Here is a 9,632-nt window from a genome sequence, read left to right as displayed (position 1 = left end):
AATCAAAAACCAGGAACCAGGAGCTTTTAGATATCCCACATGGGTTCAGAGACCCAAATACTTAGGCCATCTCTTTCCCAGGCTATTAGCAAAGAGTTGGATCCAAAGTGGAACAGCTGGGACTCAAACCAGCATCCATATGGGATGTAGGCCGTAGCTTTAACCCTCTGCACTACAGCACTGGTTGGTTCCTCTCTTTAAAATCTTAAAAGGCAGGGGGTAGTTTGTTCATGACATTGTCTCTGTACCCTATTTCCATTTAATTTATGCTTGGTAACTTACATAGTTACAGTATGCTACTAAGCATATCAGAAGCAAACATTTCAGGGGCCAGCATTGTGGTACTGTGGTTTGAGCTGCATCCCATATCAGATCGCTGTTTTGAGTCCTGGCTGTTCTGCTTCCAATCCAGCTCCTTGCTAGTGAGTCCAGGAAGGCAATGGAAAATGGTCCTGAGTTCTTGGGCACTGGCCATCAGATAGGAGATCTGGATGGAGTTCCTGGCTCCTGGCTTCAGTCTGATCCAACCCTGGCCATTGTGGCATTTGGAGAGTGAATCAGGGTTTGAATAACTCTCTTTCTCTCTTTCCCCTCCCCCTCCATAACACTGTATCAGATAAATAAATTAGATCTGGCAGGGGCAGGGGTTTAAGAGACGAACATACCAATAGCAAAATGAATTAAGGTGCCCAGAGTGTAGAGGCAAATGCTATCTGAAGCAATGGCATTACAGATATAGCAGAACTGGTAGGAGATTTCTCCATAGAAGAAAAAAGAATGCGGACCTCGGAATCTTAGTGAACTCCAGTTGGCGCCACATCTCAGTGTTGCCGCCATGGCTGCCTACAAGCCGGTACAGATCCTGCACTGCGAGATTGCCTGGAACCTGGAAAACTGCTTCAGCGGCTGGTATGACACCAACGTGAGCCATGAGGAGGCGAAGTGCGCATGGCAGGCAGACCCTGCAAGACGCTGGCTATGAGTCTGACTCCTGCTTCACCTCCGTGCAGAAAAGAGCCACCCGGATCCAATGGATGCTGCAGGATGCCAATGACCAGAGATGCTGCGGATTGTGAGGACTTGGCACACATAGGGGCCTGACTGGCCTCAATAACGCAGAAACTGCTGCCCAGCTCGGTGTGGCCCAGGGGAAGATCTGCAGGTGTTCATATGATGTCCCCATGCCCCCTATGGAGCCTGACCACCCCTTCCACAGCAGCATCAATGAGGGTCGCAGGATCAGCTGCACTCTCGTGAGAGTCTAGGGACCCTATAGCCAGAGCCCTGCCCTTCTGGAATGTAGGTGTCATGCCCCAGATCCAGGAGGGGGAACGGGTACTGACCGCAGCCCACGGTAACAGCCCTCGGAGCACTGTCAAGCATCTGGAGAACCCATCATGGAGCTAAACCTGAAGACTGGTGTTCCCATCGTCTACGAACTGGACAAGAACTTGAAGCACACCAAGCCCATGCAGTTCCTGGGGGATGAAGAGACTGCGCACAAAGCCATGGAAGCTGTGGCCAAGAAGTGAAGGCAAGCGGGCAGACCACAACCCCCAGGACCACCCTTCCTGCCTGCCCATTCGTCTGCAGCTGTGTCCTGTACATTTCACACGGACCACCTCTGTAGGCACCTTGGGTTGTAGCTGCAGGTGGGGATTGTGGCTCCTGCTTTCCTATTAGCCATTTTGTCTCCTGCACCATTCCCTTCAGAGAATCTAGTCAGGAGAGCACCCCTGGGATATGGGCTCTCAGACCAAGTGGAGGGAAAGGTCTTCTCTCCAACAGAGAGGTCCTAACACCCATGAATGCTAGTGCTCTATTCACCAAGGGCTTGCTAGAGTAGGGACAAGGAGGAGCCGTGCTAAGGCCTGACCAATGAGGAGAGGCAGGGAAGCCTGCTGTGTTCCCAGAAGCCAGTCTTGTGAGCCTTCGCAGTGAGATCACTGCCTGGGCAGTCGTAGGCATTCCAGTGGAGGTGGCTGTAATCTGCCTGATGATTTAAAAACACCACTGCTACTGCCTCCCTCGCCCCAGTGGAGCTGGCTCCAGAAGGCTGGGATGAAGCCTGAGTTGTTTGTGGTGCATTTAGTTTTTAAGAAAATGTGTGTGTGTGTGTGTACAACTGATATCAGGTGAAAGCCCTTTCGCGGATGCTAGTGGCAGTTCAAATAGTCCCCCATGTGGTCACCAGAAAATAAACCATTCCTCACACCAGTATGGGACAATGTGAGATAAAGGTGGCCTCTAAGGGCTAGGAGTGCCGCCTGCTGCTGTCTTTGGATCCTTCCAGTGCCTTGTTTTGTGGCAGTGAAAAGCCTTTTGAACTGTCGAGGTGTGTCTTTTTCTGTCTGATTCTAAATCTTGTTTTCCAATTACCTGGCCCTGTCACGTGGGCCCAGTGCTCATTTTGACCATAACTGTGCTAAGTCCTTTTCCCAGATCAGAGTAATAAAGGAGTGATGTTCAATAAAGAAAGAAAAAAAAGAATACATTTTATAGAATAGTCTGATCATGGGCAATTTGATCCTGTTATTGGGGGAAAAGAGATAGGTGTTTTATTTATAAGCAGAAATGTAGAAAACTGATTATTATTGTAGGTTATTGAGAAGTTTTTACTAAAATGGACTACAAGTTTCTTCACTTGAAAATTTTGTGACTTTGGTTATTAGAAAATCAGTTTTCTGTTTCTATTTTTATCTTTATCTCTATAAAAGTAAAGATACAAGTAAAATATTTTAACTGGATGAAAATGAACACACAAAGTATCCAAATTTTTGTTAGGTAATTAAAGCAGTGTGTTTTGTTGTTGTTGTTGTTGTTATTGTTGCTCATACTATTTGCTGAACTCTTTACATAGTATAAGGTTAAAGTTAACTGAAAATTGATCTTTGTAAAAAAATAAGAATGGGAACAAGAGAGGGAGGATAAAGAAGGATGGAAGTGCAGGCTGGAGGGAGCGTAGGATGGGAAGAATCATTGTGTTCCTAAATTTGTATGTATTGAATGCATGGATTCTGTACCTTAAATAAATTGCTTCTAAGTAAAAAATTAATTAATTTAAAAAAAGAGAAAGATGATATTCCAAAATATACTAGTAAAAATTGTAAAATGATTTAGAAGAAAACGACCTAATCCTTGAGACTTCGGGGTAGCAAAGAAACAAACAAACAAACAATATTAATTGGATATTATAAAAACATTACAAAAGGACATTCAACATTAAATCACGGATTGGTATTAAATTTTTTTTTAATTTTTTAACTTTTATTTAATGAATATAAATTTCCAATGTACAGCTTATGGATTACAATGGCTTCCCCCTCCCATAACTTCCCTCCCACCCACAACCCTCCCCTCTCCCGCTCCCTCTCCCATTCCATTCACATCAAGATTCATTTTCAATTCTCTTTATATACAGAAGATCAGTTTAGTATATATTAAGTAAAGATTTCAACAGTTTGCCCCCACATAGCAAAACAAACTGAAACATACTCTTTGAGTACTAGTTATAGGATTAAATCAAAATGTACAGCACATTAAGGACAGAGATCCCACATGAAGAACAAGTGCACAGTGACTCCTGTTGTTAACCCAACAAATTGACACTCTAGTTTATGGCACAAGTAACCACCCTAGGCTAACATCATGAGTTGCCAAGGCTATGGAAGCCTTCCAATTTTGCCGACTCTGATCATATTTAGACAAGGTCATAAAAGACAGGGTGAGGATAGTAACCAATGATCCTAAGAGTGGCATTAACCAGGTCTGAACAATTATACAGCATTAAGTGGGGAAGAGGACCATCAGTACACACAGGTTGGGAGTGGAGCCATTGGAGGTAGAGTAGAGGTTATGATTAAGAAGGAATGAGGCCCAAGTACACTAGACAGGGTCTAGAACAAAGGACAGAGTCATTATTAGAGGAGCTAAGAAAGGTGCTGTCTAAGCTACAATTAAGTTTTCTGATTGAGAGGCAAATAGAACCTGACAGAAGGGGCCTGGAAATAATCTGTTGGGCTTTAGGCCTTGTAAGTTAAGAGGCCCAGACCTATCTATCTCTTCACATGGGGTACATCCTAAGGGAGGTGTGAACCTCCTAGGAGAAGGCACTCTGTTGACTTTCATTAATTGGCTGGCCTGGGAGGAGAGCTGGCCAGGTAAAGGCAGGGGGCATCTCTAACAAGAAATTGACAGTTCTGCCTGCAATGTTGCTGACCCTACTTGACCATCCCCTCAGCTGCAATGGTCACTTTGGAAGTTGGGCTGAGTGAAGGGCTTTTCAGCTTAGAGCCAATAAGATCTGTGGCTCTGACCTGGGCATCCTTCGACTCCAGGGCAGGTGCATTTCCAGTGATCCAACTCTTGGCAGAGCTGCCAGGGCTCTTCACAAGCTGACTTCTGCTGAAGCCCAGGCTTACCACATTGAAAGCCACTGCAGTGGACTGGCCTATTGGACTCCTTGAGGGCAGATCACTGTACAGATCAGCCATTAATAGGCCTGCCACCCATTGCTTCTGATGCCTAGCTTTCTTTTCCTCCTGGTTTTTGTGAAAGCAGACCAGAGGATGCAAGTCAAGGGGGTGCCCAAGTCCCATCTCTAATCTTCGGTGGCCTGAACTACAAGTCTATAGTCACAGGCATGTTCTGTAGTAGTTTTTCTAAGGTAGACAATGCCCATGAGGAAAATTATATTCTCACTTAAAAACTTTCTTTCCCTTTGGTCTGAAAGGGAGGTTTTTTCTACTTACTGAATACTTCGCTGATGGCGAAGTGCATCTAGATATGAGATTATTTTTTAAGTTCATATTTTGGCTATGCTATTACAGAAAAATATTAGCCATCTCTTTTATAAGGTCTAAAGATTAAAGTGTGCGTCCTACAGATTCCTTCATAATAGAATAGGTTACCTACCTTGAGGAGAATAGAGAAATGAAAGAACAAGTTGGGCTTAGAATAGAGAAATGAGGGAGCAAGTCCTAGATCGCTTGCTGACAATAGCAATATCACATGAATACGTAGCAAACAGTTTCAACCATTAGATAACAACTTAAGAAAACATTTACCAGAAGGTCCAATGCCTTCTATAAATTTTAAGAATCATGTATTTGAAAACACCTCTTCAATATCTAACATGGTGTAGTTTGTTTAACCAGTAAACTTAAGCACAACCATATAAAATGTTTTTAGTTTCTTTCTACCAACAAGTTTAAAACATAGGATACACAGATTCAGGTCACACAAATTAAAATGTATCTTTGATTGATTTTAGCAGCTTAAATTTATGGACAATCTTATCTATAAGCCATTTAAAGTAAAACTCAATAAAATTTCCCCATGTGGACATACAATATGTACACACATATAACATAGCATAATAGACCAATATAGCAATTTTAATAATAGCTTTTAGAATCTTTAACTCTTTTTGTAGATTGCCAATTGATTTGAATTGCTTTTTGTTTTTAGTAACCTCAGTTAACCATACTTTCTCTCAGTTGGTACTGTTAATACATTATTGGCTTCATCTGTTTACAGAGCCATCCCAAAGTACTGAATACACTAGAAGTGGCTGGAAAAAGTCCATAGGAACCTGTAGGAGAACAGCTAAACACAGAACCAACAACGCTTTAGTTTTATGAGCAGCAAATCATATATAACTGTGGATGACAAAAGACTTTAAGTCGCCATGTTTAAAATTATAAACTCATCAACCAACAAGAGGCACTTGCTTACTTCACAGTATTTTTGAAAGCACCTGTAGGATTTTACAAGTATTTAACCCTTTAGGCCTCTGGGGCTTTCTCATTAAGATAACTATCATGTCTAGTAACACAAGATATTAGACTTTTTAATTCTCAAACATTTGTGTTAATAGCATTTTCCATTATAGAAACTTAAAATTTAGTACCACGTCACATCTTGACAGTACTTCTAATATAATCCAAATAGCCTGATTAGTTGGTGTCTCTATAAGATGAGAGACATAGATCCTTTGATTTTTTCAGTTGGGCCCAAACTGGAAAAACCAAAGTCCAGGATTTACTGGAAATTTTAGAGACCAGATTGTTTGAATCTGATTTTTTGAATGCCTGTCAAGAATGCCAAGAAGGCTCAAAATCCAAAATATCTGGTTGAAATAAGATTCCGTAAATTTATGACATAACATAGACCAAATTTGATCATTGTTACAAGGTGATTATTCAAATCTTTGAACATAAGCACACATTTACATAACCCATAGCTCTTAATAAAAATTCAGCTGTTTTTGAACAATTAGAATTTAACAGACATCAAGAGAACATAATAGATTACTTTAACACATTGCTTTAACAGAGCATCAGAGTTTAATTCTATGTCAAAGAGAAATTGAGCTTCCTGTGATCTTTTGCTGGGAGGTTTCCTTCCTTTACCTTCTTTCATATTGGTGACCATGTTTCTGTGTTTCTGTGTGTAACACATCTTTAAACATCTTTTGCAGGGTTGGACGAGTGGCAACAAATTCTTTCAGTTTGTTTGCTATGAAAAGTCTTAATTTCACCTTCATTCACAAATGAGAGCTTTGCAGGATATAGTATTCTGGGCTGGCAGTTTTTCTCTCCTAGTACCTGGGCTATGTCTCGCCATTCCCTTCTAGCTTGTAGGGTTTCTGATGAGAAGTCTGCTGAGAGTCTAATTGGAGATCCTCTGAGAGTAATCTGACGTTTCTCTCTTGCACATTTTAGAATCTTTTCTTTATGTTTCACTGTGGTGAGTTTGATTACAACATGTCATGGTGAGGATCTCTTTTGGTCATGTTTATTAGGGGTTCTATAAGCTTCCTGTACTAAGATGCCTCTGTCCTTCTCCAAACCTGGGAAATTTTCTGCTAGTATCTCACTGAAAATGCTTTCTAATCCTTTCTCCCTCTCCATGCCTTCAGGAACTCCCAGAACCCGAATGTTAGGTTTTTTAATAGTAGCCTGTAGATTCCTGACAATATTTTTTAGATTTCTAATTTCCTCTTCTTTTCTTTGGTTTGCCTGTTTCTTTTCCTGTTCTCTGTCTTCTAATTCCGATATTCTCTCTTCTGCTTCACCCATTCTGTTTTTAAGGCTCTCTAATGTGTTTGTCATTTGATCTATTGAATTCTTCATTTCATTATGATTTCTCGTCACTATCACAGTTTCTTGTTCTACTAGTTGTTTCATTTCATTTTGATTCCTCCTTAATATTTCATTTTCACGAGAGATTGTTCTATCTTGTCCATTAATTATTTCTGTAGTTCAAGAATTTGTTTTTGAGAACTTCTTAATGTTCTTATCAATTTTTTGATATCTGCTTCTTGCATTTCTTCTATCTCATCATCTTCATAATCCTGAATTAGGGTGTCTTTTTCATTTGGGGGCATCATAGTGTCTTCCTTGTTCTTGTTACCTCGGTTTTTGCGTTTGTTGTTTGGCATGTTGGAGGTATTTGGTTTCCTCACTGTGGTGTTTTTTCTTGTTATACTATGGCTCTAGATTTTTTAAGTGGACTGTCTGCTTTTGATGGAGCCTTAGAGGCTTGAGATGAGTGTGGCCTGAGATCTCTGTTTGGTTCCTCAGGGTTGAGGGTGTGCCAAAGGTGACACTCCCAGGTTAGGCGTGGTAAATCTCTCTCTTCTTTCTTTCTTTCTTTCTTTCTTTCTTTCTTTCTTTCTTTCTTTCTTTCTTTCTTTCTCCCTTTCTTTCTTTCTTTCTTTCTTTCTTTCTTTCTTTCTTATTCAAAAGGGAAGTAATGCCACACAGATGAGCGGAATTAGAGGTAGTTAGCAGGCAAATGATATTCCCACAGGAGCCAGAAGGTCTTTCCCAAGGACCACACAGGGAATCTCTGCTTCCCTCAGTGTGGGCTCCAATTCTCCTGCAGTCTCCCACGGGTTGCCAAGTTAGATCCTAATCTCCTGTTATTTCGCCCCCCCCCCCCCCCAGAGTCAGGTTTTTCTGCTAGGCTCAGGGCCAGTGCAGACCTGAGGTCGCTCTGCTTATGACATATGTCCAAAATGGCGCCTGCTCTTTGTCTTGCTCACCTTTGAGAGGTGAGCGGAGAGAAACTCGTGTCCGTATCGGTCACTTTTTTTTCTCTCTCTCTCTTCTAGTTAGCCAAGTGAAATTTTCCCCACGGAGTTTCAAGCCTCCTTCTCTCTAGTCTCCTCTTTCTGCTTTCCCGCCGGTGTCTCGGGTTATTGAGGTTTGGCTCATCTCTCGTTCCAGCGCTGGTGTGTTGACTCTGCTGCTGGTGTCCCGAACTTGGGCTCCCACGCTCTCCATGCAGGTCCACTGTGAATCACTAGTTCCGGAAGAGTTTCCTATGCTGTTTCTTCCCCTACTCTTCCTTGAACCTGCAGTATCTCCACTTTTATTAAACTGTCTCTTCCTGGACTATCAGTGTGCTCCCTTCCTATTCCACCATCTTGCCACTCTCTCCTGGTATTAAATATTACAATATGTATATATGATCTAGGATTTACTTGCAGAATCTTTAAAGAATTTATATAACTTAATAATAACCCCCATATAAAATATTTAAATGGCTTTTATAGATATCTCACAAAATGAGAGACTGAAATGGACCATATGCGCATGAAATGATGAAATATAGATGATCATACATAAAGTCTCAAGTCCTTCTGTGAAGAGGAATGATTACTTATAAACTGTTCTGTTACTGTAAAGAAACATGGCATTAATTATACTTTCTCATGGAAATAGTTCAGAGACAAAGGAAAGTGACTGTATTCATTACAAAATACTAGAATCTATAATTTTATTTCCAGGCAAGAACAGCTATTAAGGCTACCAGATGATCTTCAGTTTATTTGTGTTTTGAAATTTCCTCATATTTGTTATATAACAGTATATCTTTTAGAATATTAGTGGACTGTCATAGAAGTTTAATAGTGTTTTAGAAATATTAGTTGGTTAGCACATTTTTTAAAAGTTTGTCTAAGATTTTAATAGGAATATTCAGAAAAAAAATCAGATTTTGTTCAGCTGCATTGCCAAAAGAAAGCAATTTGTCATGAAATTTAGCCATCTCTTTTCGATAGACTTTATTTTCACAAATCTAATCTCTGAGTCTCTGTAAGATCTCAGTAAAAGTGTTCTGAAATCTGCCCCATAGTAGTGTTATATAAAACATATATTGGAAAGATGTTTATTTGACGTTGGGTACAAAGAGTCAAGAAATGTTAGAATTTTTCCCCAAGGTTTCATGAGCAGAACAGTATCCTGGGTAGCTGAAAATACGATGAGAAATTATTACCAAATAATGTCTTTTGTGATTGAGTTCTATCATGCACTTTGTCCATGCCTTACTCTCATGGAGCTATACACAAATCACAGAAGTACTTATTCCTGTTCACCAAGGTGGAAATCACAAACAATAACAACCCACACCCTAGCAGATGTTCTCAAAAGTGAGATCTCAGTCAATAGCCAACAAATCGCTGAGGTGTGAGCCAGGACTATCAAAGGCAATAAATTGCTAGGATCTAGAAAAATAGATATTAAAAATCAGCACAATTAATTTGTTTAGAAATTTAAATTAGGGTGTCATATTTATAGACAAAAAAATTATAGTTAAGAGAAATGTATTGGAGATATTGGAAA

At 40.5% G+C, this 9,632-nt stretch overlaps 1 pseudogene; it reads left to right on the top strand.

The window, feature by feature from the left end:
* The first annotated feature begins 835 nt into the window (after positions 1-835).
* LOC133774258 (phosphoglycerate mutase 1-like) lies at positions 836-1,532 on the top strand (annotated as a pseudogene).
* The last annotated feature ends 8,100 nt before the right edge of the window (positions 1,533-9,632 follow it).

Source organism: Lepus europaeus, chromosome 15 (genome assembly GCF_033115175.1).
Source record: "Lepus europaeus isolate LE1 chromosome 15, mLepTim1.pri, whole genome shotgun sequence".
In the NCBI taxonomy this organism is placed as follows: domain Eukaryota; kingdom Metazoa; phylum Chordata; class Mammalia; order Lagomorpha; family Leporidae; genus Lepus; species Lepus europaeus.
The sequence above is the reverse complement of the archived record's forward strand: the minus strand, read 5'-3'. Positions and strand labels throughout refer to the sequence as shown.